The sequence below is a fragment of the Pleurodeles waltl genome, chromosome 4_2 (genome assembly GCF_031143425.1).
Source record: "Pleurodeles waltl isolate 20211129_DDA chromosome 4_2, aPleWal1.hap1.20221129, whole genome shotgun sequence".
Classification (NCBI taxonomy): domain Eukaryota; kingdom Metazoa; phylum Chordata; class Amphibia; order Caudata; family Salamandridae; genus Pleurodeles; species Pleurodeles waltl.
This window is the reverse complement of record NC_090443.1, coordinates 143634613-143654447: the sequence shown is the minus strand read 5'-3', so window position 1 is coordinate 143654447 and position 19835 is coordinate 143634613. Positions and strand designations below refer to the sequence as shown.

Below are 19835 nucleotides of genomic sequence, written 5' to 3'. Positions count from 1 at the left end.
TTGGAAGCAGATGCTTACCCGGAAGGAAATGTGTGGTTGCACTGGGAGTGAAAGGTTACCCGTTTGGGCTGGAAGCAGACACTTGCCCAGAATTTGTGTGAATGGTTACACCCAAGGGGATAGCTCACCTGGACAGACTAGCCAGAAATGAATGTAGGGCACAGTGCTTGTGGCAATGGTGAGGAGGGCACAGGCTTGTCGAAATAAAGAAGGAAATGGTGGTTGAAGGATCGCTTGTAAGTTGAAAAATTGCCTAATAAACTGCTGCCTCAATTCTTCCATAAAAGAGAAATTGGTGTGGTCTGAGTTTGTGGGATCCGGGAGGGTGACCCGGTGGAGGGTGTCGCCAATAAGTGGAAAGCATCCTGAACTACTAATATTAGTGTTCTACTAGTGACTGTATCGGACAAGATTACATTAGTGGCCACCCCACGCAGGATTACCAGCAGTGATCACCTCAGTGAATCATGTAGAGTTGCCAGAAGTAATGTATAACAGCTTGTTCAATTTGGAATGTCTCTACATGGGTAGTACATGACCGCACTTGCTGAAATGACTGTGTCATCAAGGTGACATGATTTTTCATTCAAATATCTGCTTTAAAAATATTTTGTAAATCTGTTTTTCTCTTTTTTGAGTTTTGAAAATACACACTTGTTCATCTCAAATGCGCACTTTTCAATACTGGGATGTATACATTAATTTCACTAAGCAAAAGCTTCTAATTTAGTGACGTGAGCTGTACACAGGAGAGCTACTCATAGGTAGTTGGAGAGCTACTGGTAGCCCACGAGATACTTGTTGGCGAAGCCTGCTCTAGATCCATATTACTGGCTTGAATGACCAAAGAACGATAGATAATTGTACTGTTCGCATGGGATTGTAACCTCTGTCTGATAGTTTCCAAAAGAGAGGAGAGGGTTCCTGGACATTAGAAATGACCTGGTAACAGCAGTGACCTATGGAGAGCCACACAGATACTTTATCAAGTTTACTTTGACTTGTTGTGCTCTTCTTGCTGGGAAATCCTTGATCCAAGTGATGGAATTTCTCCTGGTCGTACTTCTTATGCGTAGTTTCCTGTGGAGGAGAGCGTGGTCCAAGGAGTCAAAGACCACTGATAGATCTAAAAGGAGCACAACAGCAATGTATCCTTGAGCAACAGGTGACAATAATTCATCCATGCATCACTCAATGCCATCTCCAGCGTGTGAGTCCACAAAAGCCTTATCATACAAAGTTCAGATGTAATAACTTTAGAAACATTTGGACGACTACAATTTTTTCTGACAACTTCAATATACCCTGACATTGGTCTGTGCTTGTTATGCGACTGGGTTCAAGCTAGCCCGGCTGATATAGGGTGATACCCTGAAACCGTCTCAGGATGCTTGTTTTCAGTTCAGGGAGGATGTGGCCTGGCAGTTCGGGCTGGTCTGTTCCCATGGGAAGCAGGGCCAAGACTGATTTGCATATTGCCGAGTCTAAACTGGAATAGCGTGGCAAGCAAAAAAATGATTGATTCAGGCCCAGATCGGTGACTGAGGGTGAATGTTTGACATTGTTCAACATTCCGTTAATAATCTGTTCTATTTGCATTTGTCACCCTAAGTGGAAAGGGTATGCCCAGACATGAGTCCTGTGCTCGCTATGCCACTGGATTCAAGCTAGCCTGGCTGATAAGGTGTGGTACCATGAAACTGGTTCCATTGGGTTTTGCTGTGTGTTGAACTGGAAGGGGGTTTCCAGAAGAGTTTTCTGGAGGGGTGTAATTGTGGGGCTGTAGTTATCTGGCCCAGCTGCATCGGGACTCCACACACTGCATTGAGCTAGATCGTCGAGGCACATCAGAGTCAGTACAAGCAGAGTGCCGGAGGAAAAGCCTACAGGATGGTGGATTACAGCGTCTGGGACAAGATTGAGGTGTCTGATGATGAGGACGACACGCACCCCAACATCGACAGGCCCAGCCTGTTTTGCTGGAGACACCAAGCCCACGTAGAACACATGGAGCAGGTCCAGAAGGAAAAGGAAGAACATGAAAAGGGCTTGGCAGAATGTTGGAAGAAACTTGCAGATTGTCAAAAGAAGATCAATGAGCTAGAGCTGCAAGGCATAGACAGCGCAAAGAACGAGCTGCTGAAACTTCAGCCTGTGCTACCACAGCTGAAGAAGGACAAATGGAACTGGGAGAAAAAGGCCAATGAGCTACAGAAAAAGGTAAAGACCATGCCCTGGAACGTGGACACACTGAGCAAGGATGGCTTCAGCAAAAGTGCAATTAACAAGAAGCCAGAAGTCCATGAAGAGACTTAAGAAGAAAAAGAACAAAAATATAAGACCTTTATGGAGAAGTATCAGAAGCAGCTAAAACATTTTGGAATGCTTTGACGCTGGGAAGACAGCCAGATGTATCTCTCAGATAACCCCCACTAGGTGTGTGAAAAGACCACCAATTACCTGGTGATCTGGTGCACTGACCTGAAAGTGGAGGAGAAAAACACATTAATGGAAGAGGTGGCCCACCAAACCATCGTTAAGCAAGTCATCTTGGAACGGGCTAAGAACCTGGAAGTGAATTTACGGCCTGCTTCTGCCAGTTCTTCACTAAGATAAAGACTGCACATCAGCAGTATATGGAAGCCTTTAATGATGAACTGGAATCCTTCGAAAAGCGGACGCGAGGCCGCACCAAGGTCCAAATAGAGAAGGCTGTCAAGGAGTATGAAGAGGAGGAACGGAAAAAGAGGCTTGGACCTGGGGGTCTGGATCCAGAAGACGTTTACAAGTCACTTCCTCCGGAACTTGGCACGCTAAAAAATGATGGATTTAGGCCCAGATCTGTGACTGGGGATGAATGTTTGACATTGTTCAGCATTCCACCCATCATCTGTTCTTTTTGCATTTGTTGCCCTAAGTGGGAAAGCTACGCCCAGACATGGGTCCCGTGCTCTATCTGCCATCGGTTTTAAGCTAGCTTGGCTGATGAGGAATGATTCCCCGTAACCGGTACCAGGATGCTTGTTTCTGGTCCAGCGATAACCTGGCCTGACAGTTTGGGCTCGACGGATCCCATGGAGAGCATATCAAGCCTGATATGCATATTGCTGTATCAAAAGTAGATGAGGACCATCTTTATTTTTGGAGGCAAGTGCCACCCTTCTTTTTTTACACTAAGTACTTCTCCTTTCGGTGATTTATTGTTATTAATAGTTTAAATTACTATTACGGACTTGCGATGATATCACGATACATGAGTCTAAGTAATAAATTGAGTACCTGGTAGTTTTCCTGTGAAGAGCTCAAGACACGTGACTCAGACAACCCATCTGGCTTTATGGCACTTTATTTGTGTCTGAAATAAATATAAAGCGCCATGTAACCGGCCCATCGTTCGTCTCATTAGCGCCTTTTGGAATACTTTATCTTCTATATTGTTCATTGCATCCACTAATTGTGTGCCGTCAGCAGGTTTCACAAGAGAGCCGCACACTCCCTCCGCACCATCATTTATAAACATGTAAAAGCAGCAACACGGCAATTTATATTTGTAAAAATGGCGAGGTACCTCTGCAATACGTCTAGAGAGTCTGAATCAGCGATTTTTAATAGAAAACGAAGCAAATGTCTATTCCATCTAAATGTGGTGCAGTAATATCCCAAACGCTTTAGGCTTCCTCTCCGCAGTTCCACATTTGGCCCAAAATGGTGCTGACCGCGCTGTTTATTCCATTTTGTAACCTTTTCCGTATTTCAGACACTATGCTCCTATTCCATGTGCCCTGCTTATTATGAATCAGACGCAAATCGGAGTCTGCCTCTGAAGTGGGACTGCGAGCCCTGTTTAGGCTTCCCACACACACAGCTCCTTTCCTGACAGACTTGGCAAGAACTGTTGTAATTTGTGTATGAAAAGTAGCAGCGTTACAACGTTTGCTGCAGCATAGTAAGGAACAAAATGTGCCACATTACTAAATCCAGACCTTGTAATGAAGACATACAGACATATTCATAATAAGACATACAGAGACATAAACCCATGCATGAGCTGTCTGACATTTCCTTGTCTGATACACCTGATACACCCTTTTACGTGGGCACTGCGAATGATACCCTTAGTAAACTTGTGGTGTCGCTATAGTAATGGAACATCGTGTGTCATGCCTTGACTGGTCTGGTATGTTGCAGAGGAGCAAGATGGTTACAAAACTGAAACTCCGCAACTTCCTTTGCAAATCACACATGCAACTACCAATAAGTGATCCGCAAAAGAGGGCTCCCGAGTCCCGAGCCTCACTGTGTGGTCAGTTTGTCTGGCTAAACCTGCCCGTGAGACTTGTGACTGCACTGCCTCAGAGGTCAACAGGTTCTGTTCTAGAAATTCTGCTGGTGTCCCTTGTGATTTGCTTTAAGCTGCTCACAAGCTGAGCCAGAGACGCATGTCCCTGGCGGGGCCCTAGGTGTGCGTACATGTTCCTATGTTCGTGTTTAGAGAATAAATTGTCTCTGCGTGACCCGGCCTGGCTCCTGTCAGGCAATCACACAGGAGCTGAAGGACTCCATAACGCCTTCGTTGACCTGTTAAGTGAAGTGGAGAACGGTAAGGCCAAGTTTTGAAGGAAGTGATAGCAGCGGGACACCGCAGTACAATATTCAGAACATTAAACGTGTCCCAGATTTACTTTTAAAAGCTCGTTAATTACATATAAACACAGAAGGCTGTAAAACACATACAAGGGAGAAAACCGGTTAAAGCAGAGTTAACAGTCTTTGAGTTCTGAACTCAAATAGTTTAAGCTGAAGAGAGACAAGCGACAGCATGAGATAAAGGGAAACAACACTGTCTATGCTGTTTAGTCAAATATATGCCTTTTGGCAACAGAAGGACATATCTTTTATTCAGAGTGCTCAGTTGCTTAAATAAGGCATTTTGTAATTGGGTTAACTCATCAGTTGTCATAAGTCTCTAAGGCTACGGCTTACCACAGTCTCCAGGCTTCCACATCAGTTGGTCCAGAAGTACAGCAGGCACCCAACGACCATCTTAGTGAAACCTCAATGCTCATCCATACCTACAGAACACTGTTGGTGTTTGAAGGCTAGGAATGCAGCCAGTGCTCAGAACCAATGCTTTGATAGGCTTGTTGTATATACATCTGGGTACTTGTGGGATGGCTGTATCTGTCTACACATGGCAGTGCATACCTGAAGGCTCGCTGGCCGTCAATGCTTTTTCCAAGGATGGAATTCTATCGGAAAGGGCAGTGCATTGACGGAATTAGGACAGCAAGAAACACCTGTGGGGATGAAGGGCAAGAGATATACTGGAGGCACCTTTACTGAACTAGGATCGATTCAGGACATGCAGGCAGCTACACTGGACGCACTTTCATTCATTCAGAGGAAGCAAGCCAGCAGGACTGTGCAAAAGAGGAGATTCCTTGATAGACAGATCCTGCCTTACACATCAGGACAGAAGCAGTAGAGAGGCCCAATGTTGGATTAGTCAGAACATCTCTGCTGAAATACTAGGGCCCTTTATATTACCAAAGTGGGTTCAAATAATGGCAATGACCAACCAAGATTTACTGCATCCATTGCATAACAGTGTCTTTCAACGAGTTAGAATTCCCAATATGTAACGTTAAAAAAGAGCACAATTCTTTTTTATACTCAATTAAATACCTTTTTAAAAATAAATCTTGGACAAGTTTCATGCCCAAATAGTGTACTGTAGTGTCCCACTGCAACCAGTTCTTTTAGAACTTAGTCTTGTTGTTCGACCACTGCAAGAAAAAGGTCAACAAAGGTGTTATGGTGTCTTTTAGCTGCTGTGTGATTGGATGAATGGAGGCACATAAAGCTGCCAACATCTGAAGCTATAAGACATAATGCATTTTGATGTGTGTCTTCAGCTTAGAGTTTAAAGTAAACTTTCAGGCTTCCCATCCGAATGGAATAAAAAAATTATCTAGCGTCAGAGGTGAAACCAATATGTAAACCAGAAAAAAACAAAATGTTGTAGGGATCTAGAGTAATGTGCAATTCTAGGGCATGCACTTTCACTAATATTTGTAAGGGGTTCTTTTTTAAGTTTTAAAACGAAAAATTGATTGATAGTAAATACATTAGTCAAATTATATAAATACAAATGAGAATATGAATAATCAATACAATAACAATTCAATTACATGAAACAATATTTTCTTGAAAAATACAACTAACATAAATATAGTGTAAAGGAAATATATATAAACTGTATGCATAAATAGAGAATAATACAAATATGGATAAGTACATAAAATGTGATTGTAAAAATGAGTTCATGGAGGCTTAGAGACCTCCTCAATTCTGGGAAAATCATTACATGAAGAATGTTCCAAAGAGTTGAGATAATTTGTAACAGGTATCCATATCAGTTCTCGTTTAATAGCAAGCGATAGAGGGCAGACATAGGCTCTATCTAGTCTATGGTTATAACACACACCATACCACCAAGCTTTAAAGGATAACTTAGAGGAATCCTTCCGACATTTAGTGATTTGTTGAAAAGCAACAGCTAGTAATAAATCTAAAAATAATATATTTCTTTTTTGATAGTGAGACCATTCCTCTGCAAGACTACCTAAAAATATGTTTGTAAAACTTAAGGAGCTTTGTGTATCAAATATAATATTTATTTGATTCCATACTTTAACCGAAAACTGAAATATAAAAGGATATTCAAATAACATATGTTTAAGATCTGAGCATGGTTTATTACAGTGCCAACAAGAGGACGAATTGTAAGGGTCTATTTTATGTAAAGATGTTGGTGTTATTAATAATCTATTATATGTAAAGAATAAAGTTTAAATTGCATTAGCTGCTCGTGAGGATTTTCATATTTTAATCCACACCTTATTATAAAAAAGGTGAAAATTATGTATCCAAATCTTTCTCCCACTCCAATTCTATTGTGGATTTAAATCTTTCTTCAGAAGGCGCAGTAATCACTTGATAAATACTGGAAGCTGATGAGGACTGAAATAGAAGATTTTTAATTGAAGAAGGTTGAAAGTAGAAAATTGCTGAGTTGGAAAATATTGATATGAGCTATCAACAGCTTGTATTAAAGCGTCACATTTTCTAACAAAAGAGGATGGAAAAGAAAAAAGATGTGCTTGTACAAAAGAGAGCGGTGTCTCATTTTCAAATATTTAGTGTAACCATCTTAAGCCCTTCAACTGCCGCACTTTCCAGTAAATAGTTCTATTATTTATCTTAATATATTTATTATACCAAATTGATGAATGCACAGATTGCATTTTACTTCCATTATCTGAAGCAAAAATGGCTGTAGAATTCTGCAGGAATTTTTCAAAATAGGAAAAGAAATAGGCGCGTGTCTATATGTTGGAGTTAAAACCTCCTGAAATGAAAAGGGAAAAAAAAAAGATTTTTCAACAGCAACCCATAATGGCAATGTATTAGAGTCATCCTCATTCAATAAAAGGGATGCTTGCTTAAGAGAGAAAGCCAGATGGTATGAACAAAAATCTGGAAAATTAACTCCTCCAAAAAGTTTTGGTTCCATTAATTTTTAAAGGGACATTCAGGGTTTTTTATTGTTCCATAAGAATAAAAGTAAAATGGAGTTCATCTTCTTAAAATATTGACCTGGGATATTTATTGAGATGTTTGATAAATAAAAGAGAATGATAGGAAGTAACATCAGTTTAATAGAATCTAATCTACCCCACCAGGATAAATATAAAGGATTCCATTCAGATATAAGAGAATTAAGAGCAGAAAATAATTGCAAAATATTACAGGAGATTGTATCTTTAAAAGAGGGTTTAAACCAAAGGCCTAAGTATTTCATTTTATCTTTGTTCCTGTGAAAAGTCGATGATTTAAAATCTTCAGGAAAACAAAATGTATTTAAGGGGAGCATTTCACATGTATCCTTATTCAATTTATATATTGAAATAGAAGCAAAACTTTCTACTTCCAATAAAAAAGGAGGAAGTGAAGATTGCGGTTTTGATATAAAAAGTAAAATATCATCAGAAATTGTAACTTGATTTTTCCCATATTGAAAGCAATATTAATTTGGGTTAACTCTAAGTTTCATTAAAAAAGGCTTCAAAGCAAGAACAAACAAAAGCGGTGATAACGGACATCCCTGGCAAACTCCTCTATAAAGAGAAAAGGAGGGAGATAGGAGACCATTTAGAAAAATGGCTGCTTTAGGAGAGGAATATAATAATGAAATTCATTTTATGAATTTAGTGCCAAAACCAAACCACAAAAGCGTCGAGAACATAAAAAGCCAATTAACTCGGTCAAAGGCTTTTTCAGCATCCAAAGCAATTGCTGAGAGAGAATCTTTGTAAACAACAGATTTTTTTACAATATTAAACAATAATCTTCTATTGTCAGACAATAGACGCCCTTTAATAAATCCAGATTGTTCCTTACCAAATAATCTAGGGAGAAGCGATTCCAGTCGTAGAGCTAAAGTTTTGTGAAAATGTTGTAATCTAAAGTGACTAGAGAAATTGGTCTATAATTCTTACAAAACTTTGGATCCTTGTTGTCTTCTGGTATGAGACATATTAAAGGATTTTGAAAAGAACCTCCAGATGCGTTAATTATGATGAAATATGTAAATAGTTGAAATAATTTTGGCACTAATATTTGAGAGAAATGCAAATAAAATTCTATAGTAAAACCATCCGGTCCTGGAGCTTTATTTTTCTTAATAAGATTTAATGCTTTGAGAATTTCCTCAAAAGAGATGTCATTGTCCAGGAAGAGAATTCAACAGGGGGAAGTACAGGTGGACTAATAGAGGACAAATATTGATTAATAAGTTCATGCAAAGGGAAAGATTCAAGAGTGTATAATTGGTTAAAAAAATTAACAAATTCATCTAAAATTGCCTCATTTTTATGTAACAAGAAATTAGAAGTATTATAAATAGATTATATCTTTGTTCTCTCCTTTTCAATTTTAAGAAAGTTTGCCCACCATAATACTTTTTTTTTTTTTAAACTTTATTTATTGCTTTTACAATAACAACACAAAAACTGCACTGTTCATATGATACATAGTAGCATCTCAGCATTCCAGACCAAATTGACAATCATAGTGTCCATAACATGACCTCAACAAGAACTGTGGTAACGCCCGAAGCAATACCCATACAGAAGACAGAAGATTAGACCAATCGATGTGCCTGCAAAAAACAATTGCAACCAGACAAGCATCAACTGAACTACGGTATGCTATCTTACCAAGCACCACATGACCTGCAACATGGACGTCGCGTCAAGGACAACCCAGTGTGCAATACTGTCACTGAGGTAGTGTGAATTTCCGAGTCAGAAGGGTATGGACAAACCTGGGCTAGACCCACCCCACCTATAAAACACACCACGGAGAAACCATCCAGCCCCACAACACCTCCGAGCATCACATACAGTTGCTACCATACAGGCATGCGGGGGACGGGCATCTACCCTCCAGCAACAGCCCATCAGCGGAGAAAAAAAGGGGGGGAAGGGTGGTGTGGGGGGGCGAGGGCAAACCTGCCCCCAAATAGCTCCGAACAAACAATCCACGCAAAGGTACGTCAGTCATAAAATGGTATCACCCAGGCTCAACAAACAGAAGTCTCCTCCGAAGAGTCCCCCACTAACTCATCAGAGTCCCCTAATAGGGAATCAATCATACTTCTCCATCTCTCCAGGTCTCGCTCAGCAAACTCATCTGTACGCACTCTACGAAGCCGACACTCCTCAGCAGTCGCCCATTCAACAAGATCAGCTAACCAATCATCATGCGGGGGGAACGAGCTTGTCCAGTGTATCGCAATGCGTTGTTTGGCAAGGATGAGTCACAAATGAGCAAATCTGTAATTAATTTTACGACCTTTTGTAGGGCAGGGGATCAGACACAATAGGCAGTGCTTCCTGGACACCCCCACGTCAATCGCCTACACTTCCCTCAACGTTCTCCCTATTTGGGTCCAAAAGGGTTGAATCTTACTACATACCCATGTCATATGGTAGAAATTAGCGAAAGCCCCACCACAGCGAGCACATCTATCTGGGCGTGCTGGGAATATCCTATGTAGGAGGTGTGGTGTCAGGTAAGCCCGGTGGACATAATACAAGTGTATCAATTTAAATCTCGCATTGCTGGTCGCTTCCTTCACCATCCGTAAGCGGACCATCCAGAACAGCATCTCAACTATCCCTAACCCCTGCCATGCTTATCTGTCTGTCCTGTTTTAGGGCCTTATAGAATCGGAAGATGAGACCTCAGACACCACCAGGGTCAATAAGGGTAGCTGCAAGGTGGGATTCAGTCGGCTCTGTAGGAAAAGAGCTCCAAACCTCACGTGCCGTCCGCGAAAGGCCTGCATAGTGCAAAAACGTATCCCGGTCAATGCCAAAGAGGGCCTGCACTTCAAATGTATTGTTCTGGTAAATATCACCAGCAGCATTACAGCCGCCGTCTCGCCATTTTCCAAAGTCTAGCGTTTCTGCAACATGGGCGAAGGGGCGCAGCACACAAAGCGGAAGTAAGCGCGCATACGGCGCCCAGCTTAACACCTTCACAACGGGCTGCTCCCAGACTTGCGATACCTGTGCGACCAGGAAGGGGGTCCGCAGTGGCAACCTAGAGCTGCCCATCAACAAGCTCAGTAAACGCGACAAGCAAACTGAGCCCTCCAGCAGCTCTTTCTCCCAATTAGAGCCATTGTCGCACTACAGAGACGCATATTGCAGCCAGCATTCCGCATAGTAGAGGAACAAATCGGGGAGGCACAGACCACCGTCGACTTGGTCCAGCTTCAGCACATCCAAGCGTACCCTGGGCCTCTTACCCGCCCATACCAGAGACAGAAGTAGTTTATCGAGCTGCTGAAAAAGAGGGGTTGGCATTTCACAAAAAGAGTTCTGTAACATGTATGGGCATCTCAGGAGAAGAATCGTCTTGCAGAGCGCAACTCTGCCCATAACTGACAGTAGGAGGAAGTTCCAAAAGTGGACAGAGGCACGGAGACTATCCATCACCCTACCCATATTTAAGGCATATTGTAGGTGAGGGTAGTGTGTCACCTGCACACCCAGATACTGAAACTACTCAGTCTCCCACTCTAGATCCATTTGTGGCAGCTCAGATACAGCCACGGACGACAGACCCGCCACAGGGAACAGTACAGTCTTCCGTTGATTTATATGGAGCTCCAACACCCTACCGAAATCGTCGATTAGCTGTAATAAGAGAGGGACTGAGCACTCTGGATCAGTAACATACACCAGGTCCACCATAATACTTAGTGCTAGATTTAAGAAGATAGGAATTAGCAATATCTGTTGAATTCTCATTAAAAGTAAATTTAGCATGAAGTAAATTATTAAGACAATTTCTAGACTTAGACAAGTATTGTACATTTTCTAATTGCTTAATACAGTCCATGGATTGAAGTAATTTTTTAGTAGCAATTTTCTTTTTATTGGCTACATAGGAAATAATAAAATCCCTAGAAGCAGCCTTGAATGCATCTCAAATAATTTGATCTGATATTTGAGGGGTATCATTATCCAAAAAGAATTGTGCAGCAAATTTACCAAAAAATTAAGCAAAATTAGGATCAAGAAGTAAGGAATTATTAAATTTCCATCTTTTGTTCGGTTGATTATGTGGTATAAGATCAAGATCCATACTCACTGGTGCATGATCGGAAATTAATATAGAGCCAATTTCCGAACCTAAAACATGTTGAACAAGATGTTGGGAAACAAATAAATAGTCAGTCCTAGATTGTGAAGAATATGCAGGGGAGTAAAAGGAATATTCCAGTAATGTGGGATTACTTAATCTCCAAACATCTGTAAATGCTCTTTGTTTAGTAGTAGATGTAAATTGTGGGAATATAGCAGAAGGTATGAATCTAGAGTTAGACTTCTGATCTATAAAAGGGTCCATAATCATATTACAGTCTCCTCCGAAAAATAAATATTCATCAGAAATGTTCATTAACTTTACCAATATTTCATTCCAAAAAGATTTATCAGGCTGTGTAGGAGCATACATTTTAAATATAGTAAAGGAATTTGTTAATAGTCAATCAAACAATAACCCATCTACCCATAACATCAAAGTCATGAGATATGACAGAAACATTTAATGCCTTATGACACAATATAATTGCTCCATTTTTTCCCTGTTTCAGGGGATGAAAAAACATGACCTACCCATTGTCTTTTAAGTTTAGCTGCTTCAATATCTGAAATATGAGTTTCTGGTAATAGGGCAACATCAGCTTTCAATTTTAGAATATGCGTTAAAACTCTTTGGCTTTTTTATTGGAGAAGCTAAACCTTTAACATTCCAAGAAAGAAATCTAATAGTCATCTAACAAGTAAACTTTAAAATATAACCACAAAATTCTAAAAATAAATCCACTATATATTTTAAGAAAGTGAACCGAAAGAAACATAATGATGTACAGAAGAAATTGAGAATAAAAAGGACATAAGAAAAGAGAGAAAAAACAAACGAGACAGGAATAAGAGGAAAACACAGAAATAGAGTAGAAGGAGAAGAGAGAATAACATAGTATATTATAAGAAGAAATAATAAAAATACAAATAAAGATAACAAGTAATGGAACCATACGTATAAGACAAAACAAAATGAGGGTGGTGAAACCACAAAAGGAAGACAACGTAACCTTAACTCCACAACTGCAGACACGAGAGGGAAGAAAGACCAGGCCACACAAATTGTTACCACAGAGAACGGGTACTTTAATGAATTAAAATCTAAAAACAGAAGAAAATAGGAAAAATCTATTCCCGTAGAAAATAGGTAGTTCGTAACATTACATAAATCAAAATGAGTACATTTAAATATTTAAGAAAACTAAATCCGTCAAGTCTCTGTTACTTTGGAGATATCAGTTTTTTCACCTCTACATGAGTAAATAACAAAATGGTAACAATGCTGGCTCTTCATACATCGTGGTCTTGTTATTGTAAGTGACCTTGAATAAACATGGATGAAAAAGACCATAACGTGCAATAAGAGATGTAAGTGCTGGACGCATATCCAGAAATTTCTTTCACTTGTCTGCTGTCGACTTGGCATAATCTTGTGCAAAGAAAAGATTGTAGCCTGATCACATAACCCGACCTTTAGATTTTGCTGCTCTAAGAACTCTAAGCAGATCTAAGTACTCCAAACAATAAAGGATTATTCCTCTTGGTTTCTTTGATGTCGATGCCATGTGTGACGAATGTCCAAGTCTATGCGCTCTTTGTATATTTAAAACTAGAGAAGTAGGCAGATCTAGAATTTTAGGTAAAAATGATTGAAAAAAGGAAGGTGAATCTGATCCTTCAATTCCTTCAGGTAATCCGTAAATATGAAGGTTATTTCTTCGAGTCCGATTTTCTATATCTTCAGCATGTTTATTCAACATAGCAACTTCAAGTTGTAAAGACTGAAAAGGAGCCACTGAATATTCAAGCACTCCCATCTGACATTCAATATGAGAAACACTGTTCTCCGCATGTGTTCATTTGTCATCCAAAGTTTGCAATTGTTTATTTGTATCCTCCATATAAGGTTTAAGAGCTCTTATTTCCTCAAGAAGTAATTCCATGGATATTGTATCCACTGCTTTAATAGGAGACAGAGGGTCCTTCTTGGCTCTTTTATTGGTAGATGTAGATGTTGTAACTGGAAGTTTGGAAGAAACTTTATTAACCACAGAAGGAGTAGCATCATGGTTGATAATTCCTGTGTTCTCCATACTTGACAAGATGGAAAATGAATTAGACAAAGCAATAGTTTTGAAATTTTTAGTGCTTTGTACTTTACTGTTATTCAACTGAAGATTTCTAGTTCTGCCCATAAGCAATATATGAAGTTCTGTAAAAATATGAGGTAACCCAGTAACAAAATACAAATATAATGTTGCAAATATTCCCACTAGAATTAGGAATTAAGCAGTAGAAAGGAACTAAAACATTATTTTAATCTATGGAAAAACATCTCAGGCTCTGATAAAAAGAGAAGAATAAGAAACGGAAAAAAGAATTTGAGATAAAAATAAAAACAAAATGGCTGCCGCAATCAAAGCCTCAAGCGGCCCCCATTTATTTTTTGAAGTTATGACATAATATAGTCTTTAAAAATATTCCAAAGTGAACCATATTATTCTAAAAGTGTTCCCTTAACGTTTATCATTTCAAATTTTGAGAAACAATACAGCAAAAACGAACCAGTTGGTTTGCCTCCCACCGCCGTCACAGAGCTCCGATAAAGGCGGCCATCTCCTTTTGGCGCCAAGCCATGCCCCATTTGTAAGGTATTCTGATACAGGTACGATAAACCAGAATACAAGTACACACCTTAAACCTAGCTCCCTTACCATGTACATCCCAAACAGCTGAGGCTCTGCTCGAGGACACACCTTGCACCTGGCATAAGCACATAGAGCTCCCCTTGCAACATGCATCAGTCCAACCTTTCAGCACATACACTCTACGTTGAACGCCTAAACAGAAACCAACACAAAGTCCCATCCTCAGAAAGAACTACAAGTCAGGAGTAATCTCTAAAAGGAAGCAACGAGGTGACCCATCTATAATATATCCTGCCCATTCACTAGTGGCAAACAAACCGGATATCCTACCCATAGAGACAGCACTAAAAGTACAATGCTGAGCCACCAATACAAAGCAGAAGCAATCAACAGGAAGTCCAATCCAATAAACTTCATACCCTCAAAGGTTTTTGCTGCAGGAAGGAACATAAAGAGCAAATACTTAGCAGCACTAACTTGAAGTAAACAACCAAGTCCAACCCCAGTGACCATAAAAGGACAATCCCAAGCTTGTACTACTCACTAAAAGTAACCAACAAGGAAGCCAAAGAGGGCACATCACTAAAAGTTGCACCTGAGCCTCCAGCTATTTTAGCCATGTGAGCATAGAGTGCAGCGGCTCAGTACTGACTTAGTTGTTGAGTCTCCTTGTGCTCTATTGCATCCCTGCAGCTGCGTTTCCTGATTTGCTTTATGATTCCATTTCTTTCTTTTATTTCCTGACTCTATGTTTCATGTTTGTTATTTTTCCTAGTCTTGTCTGCACTTTTCCTGATCTGTCCAATTACATGTAACCCCTTAATATATGTCCTGTTTCTTCCAGTTCTGAACGTGACCTTTATTCCTTTCCTGCTTTTCTGAGCCCAGCTCCTGTTTCTGTGTTCTCTTTACCTTATGTTCTGTGTATTGGAGTCCTGAACCAGACCTTGATACCAGCCCTGCATTTCCCTGTGCTGTTTTTGGTGTTCTTTCTTCTGTTCGCTGTTGTCCTGTGTTTATATTGGGATATGGATTGTTATTGCTTCCAAGGGTGTCACTTAGCTTACAAGGCATGTGCCTTTGGCAGAGAGAACCAAGCAGTACTCTTTCGCCACAGGAGCTGCTTGGTAACTCCCTAAACTCTGTATGATTAGTTTGATCCTTGGTTTCTTGTAAGCTCTTTTCATCTCACTGAGTAATCTCTATGCATGAGGCATAAAAATGACAATTTATGATACTTTGTCTATTGCTGTTTCACATGTATCCCTTTGTGGTTGTTTTAGTGTTATCTTAAAGTTTTCCCTTTGCTGACTTTTCAGTTTCATTCACAACTGCTTCTTACTGGTCCCGGTCATCAGCTATGTTGTTCCTTTCTTTCTAGTTCTCAGGTAGTTACTTGTATTGGTTTACCCCTCCTTCAGAAAGTTCTTTCTTTGCAGAGAGGCCACATCCCCTTGTTGTACAGTCTCATTCCAAACCCGTTCATACACCATGTTATCCAGTGTTATCTCGAGCTCAGCCAACTAGCCCCCGTGACAGCCAGTTGAGTACCACTCAATAGATGCATCCATTTGGGAAACAACAGGGGGTCCGATTCACAGGAAGTTCTTGCCACACGATTAACTGTGAAGATTCAGTCCTAATCCAGCACCACTTACTAGAAGCATTAAGCAGGAAGTAACTTTTCACAGGTAGCCCCACCCATAGGAAGGCAAACTAGATGGATAATTGTAAAGAGCAAAAGCCTGCACTAGTGGAGAAACAATAGGAAGTCCCACCCAGAGGAAATCCCACCCACAGAAAATACCACATGAAACCACTTCATTACAATTTACTAGTAGCAATCAACCAGGATACAACAAGGAGTGACTTCAAGGGAAGTGCTGTAAACAGGCACCCATGGGCTCTGCACCACTCATAGTAGGAAGTAATCAGGAAGTAACAGATGATTAGCAGAGATATTCTCATAAAGAAGTAACCGCTTGGACTGCTTACACCACAAAAACAACAACTAAGCAAAACCTCCCATTTGTGTGCAAGTCTTACATGCCCAAGCTACCTCCTTCTGCTGTACAGTGCACCATTGATTTATACCTAGATCTGTGCTACATAAATGCTTATACAAACAGAGAGAGAATGTCACCTGTCCCAACATCATTAGAGGACTTTAATTTTTTCTTCATTTGGTGACAGTGGCTAGCTTATGCCCCGTGCTTGGCCTGTGCTATTGCTTCGAAGAAGTGGCAGCATGTGTTATTGTAAGTCATTTCTGCCTCTGCAAAAAGGTTCCAATCTGATCTAATGTGTGTGCACTGTGTACCCTATTCCGTGGTCATCCTGTTGCTCTGTGCTTCATGTGGGTTAGGGTGATGCTTATCCAGCTCTCAGAATAGATGTCTTCTCAAAACACACTGTCCTCTCTCTTGGATTTTTTGCAATATGATGCTTTACTGGTTTTGCATTAAACATAAAATTGTCAAACAAGGGAACAATGGCGACATTATCTGCCCTTCCTTCCCGTCTACCTCTTCCCTTTCACATAGGGTCTGATCATTCAATTGTAGTACAGTGTGGTGAGGCAAAGTCTTTGTGTTTTCCGAGCATTCATCTTTGGCTCCGAGTCCAGATGATGGTTCCGGGTTTGTCCCAAAGGAGGTCAAGCTCTTGCCTGACTCCGGCCTCTTTCTCTCATTTTCCTGCCCTTTGTGCCTCTAGCCCTCAAAGGCCCCTCCATTCCATATTTTTCATATTTCTTGGGTCATCCTCTACCCTTGTATGACATTTTCTCCCTAATATACCAGACATTCATCTCCCACTCGCTATTACTCAGTGTCAAGATTGCGCCATTAGCCCTTTTGAGTGAGACTTCTCTTGTTGCCTACATGAATCCAAAATTCAATAGCGGCTTCCTAATATGAGGCTGCGTCTGATTCTCTGAGCAGCACTAGGGGTGCTTAGCCTCTATATAAATATTCCTGTGGTATCTTCTAATCTTTGGGTTACTCCCCCCCAGAACATCTAAAATGTTGAGCAATCCCATAGTATGTGGAGGTAGGTACCCCTCTGTCCACAGGCACAAAGGCACATCTCATAATTTGATCTGCCTATTTTATGCAGGAGGACCCTAGTGTCATATACTCTGCGCAATATTTGAAATTGGTGGTACCACCTCTCTCAGGAATTGCACTGCGTTCCTCCAGTCTTTCTCAGCTAGTTCTTCTATATCTGTTTTCCAGCATAACCCTAACTGTTTTATTTTGCCTTTGGTGTGTCTCATCAGTATGTTGTATGTGATGGAGATTGCCTTCTTGGTCATGGGCCTGTCCAACAATCTACTTTCCAGGAAGGAGTGTTTCTTGATCTCCTCTCCCGGTGGGATTGTTGCTTGTAATGCATGGTGTATTTGGAGATATTTAAATATATGTGAGGGCGACATGTCATATGCCGTCCAGAGGTAGTTGAAGGGCAAAAAGCTGTTCACATCCCAGATCTCATTCAGTCTAGACAAGCCTATATCGTCCCATTTTTAAATTCCAATAGTCTTGTCACAGGCCCAGTTTCTTGACCAGCCACTTCTTGCCCCATCCCATTTTTCTAGTCTGTGTACACCGGGTGGCTATCATAGTTTCAGTCGCTGGCAGGGTGTTTTCGGTATATTGGCACCATATAGTACATGAAGGTAGTCTTTCTTCCCCCGTGTCACTTGATCTAGCCTGAATTCTGGGTCATCAAGCTGCACACATGCCCAGGCATTTAGTATGCTAAACTGTATAGCTTCAGAATATTTGTAAATGTTTGTCAATGCTATGCCTCCTTCTCATGTGGGGCATTTGAGGGAGGATACAGCTATGCATGGTGAGCGATCTAACCATAATAGGTTTCTCAGTAGCCAGTTTATTGTCTGGAAGAGCGTGTCTAAGAGAGCTTATAGACTAATCTGCAATACATATGTGAATCTTGGTAATGCAATCATGTTGAATATCACTGCCCATCGCATAAGTGACAGTGCTCTCCAGTGTTTCACATTGTACTCAGTTCCCTGGAGTAACAGTAAAGTGTCAGTTTACAACTTTTAATGGCATAGTGGGAGCAGCTCATTACTTCCCAACTGTCCATCAGGGAGATCAGGTTTATTCTCAGTCCTGAGTGCTCCCAATATACCTCAATTCTTGTCAGGGATAACTCTGGCTCTGCCAGATACAGCAGGACATCATCTGCTTACCGAGATATCTGCTCTTCCCACGTGGTTTCCCATCGCCAGCCCAATATCTGGGGATCAACCCTGATCCATTTCACCAGGTCCTCTATTGCCAAAGTGAACAGCATTGAAGACAGCCGGTATCCCTGCCTTAGGCCTCTCTGTATAGGGAATTGCTACCTATTGACTTTTGAGTCATACCATGGGGTTTGTTTAGAACAATTTGACCAGGTCCGGAATTTACTCCCACTACCCATTTTACCCAGAATTACGAATAGGATGGGCCCTTACACTGAGTCAAAGGCTTTGTTGGCATCTACTGAGACTACCATTAATGGAACAGTCACCTCCTTTGCTGCAGCTATGTTGTTATATAGTGAGCAGACATTCAGTTTAGTAGATCTGTTGGACATAAACCCATTTTGATCCGAGTGGGCCAGGTCTAGGATCACTCCCCTTAGCCTTCCCCAAGGCCTTGGCCAGTATTTTGGTGTCTGAAATAAGAAGCAATATTGGTTGATAGGAATCCCATCTATCTGCGAGTTTCCCTGCTTTGCGGATAGTTATCACTGTTGCAATGAAAAGTCTCTGGGTAGTTCACCTCTTTGGGCTGCCTCAAGGTTTAGCTTGTATAGTGGCTTAATGATCTGGTCTGACATTTTCTTCATTAATTCCGCAGGGAGGTCGTTTGGGCCCTGGGTTTTCCAAGATGTGAACTGCAAGAGTGCAAGCTGTATTTCCTGCTCTGTCCTCTTCTTGCTCTAGGGCTCTGTGTTCCTCTAGCTGTCTGCATTCGCAATCCCTGATAAATTCTTGCAGGCCTTGCTTGTGAAGGTACAGTTTCCATGCATATAACTCCTGCATGTAATCTGTCATAACTGCTGCTGTGGCCTCACTGCTGTAATTTTTTATCCATTCGGGCCTATGATCTCTCTGACATGGTTCTTACCTTGATCCCTATGATTGAGCCATGCCAGTAGTTTCCCCACCTTATTTGCAACTTCCTATATTCACCCTTCTTGGTCTAGGTATGCCTGTTTGACTTTGTTTATTGCTATCGAGTAGTATTCTTCCATTTTTAGGACTATGTGTGTTTTGGTAGCCTCTGTAGGCATTTGGGCATATTCCACCTCTAGGTCCAGTAATTCCCTCTCTAATTCTGATCAGGCTTTGTCTCTCTTTCTTTGCCCCCCACTTCTCCTGATAATATCACCCTCATATTGTAGCTCTATAAGCCTGTTATAGGGTCGATGCCTTCTACACTGA

The 19835-nt window shown here is 40.9% G+C and overlaps 1 long non-coding RNA gene and 1 pseudogene across 1 annotated transcript in view; both read left to right on the top strand.

Moving 5' to 3' along the window:
* LOC138294100 (uncharacterized) overlaps positions 1–19835 on the top strand; it is a 195538-nt gene that overhangs the window by 164245 nt on the left and 11458 nt on the right. The window lies entirely within an intron of this gene.
* Positions 1891–2972, top strand: LOC138293790 (hsp90 co-chaperone Cdc37-like; annotated as a pseudogene).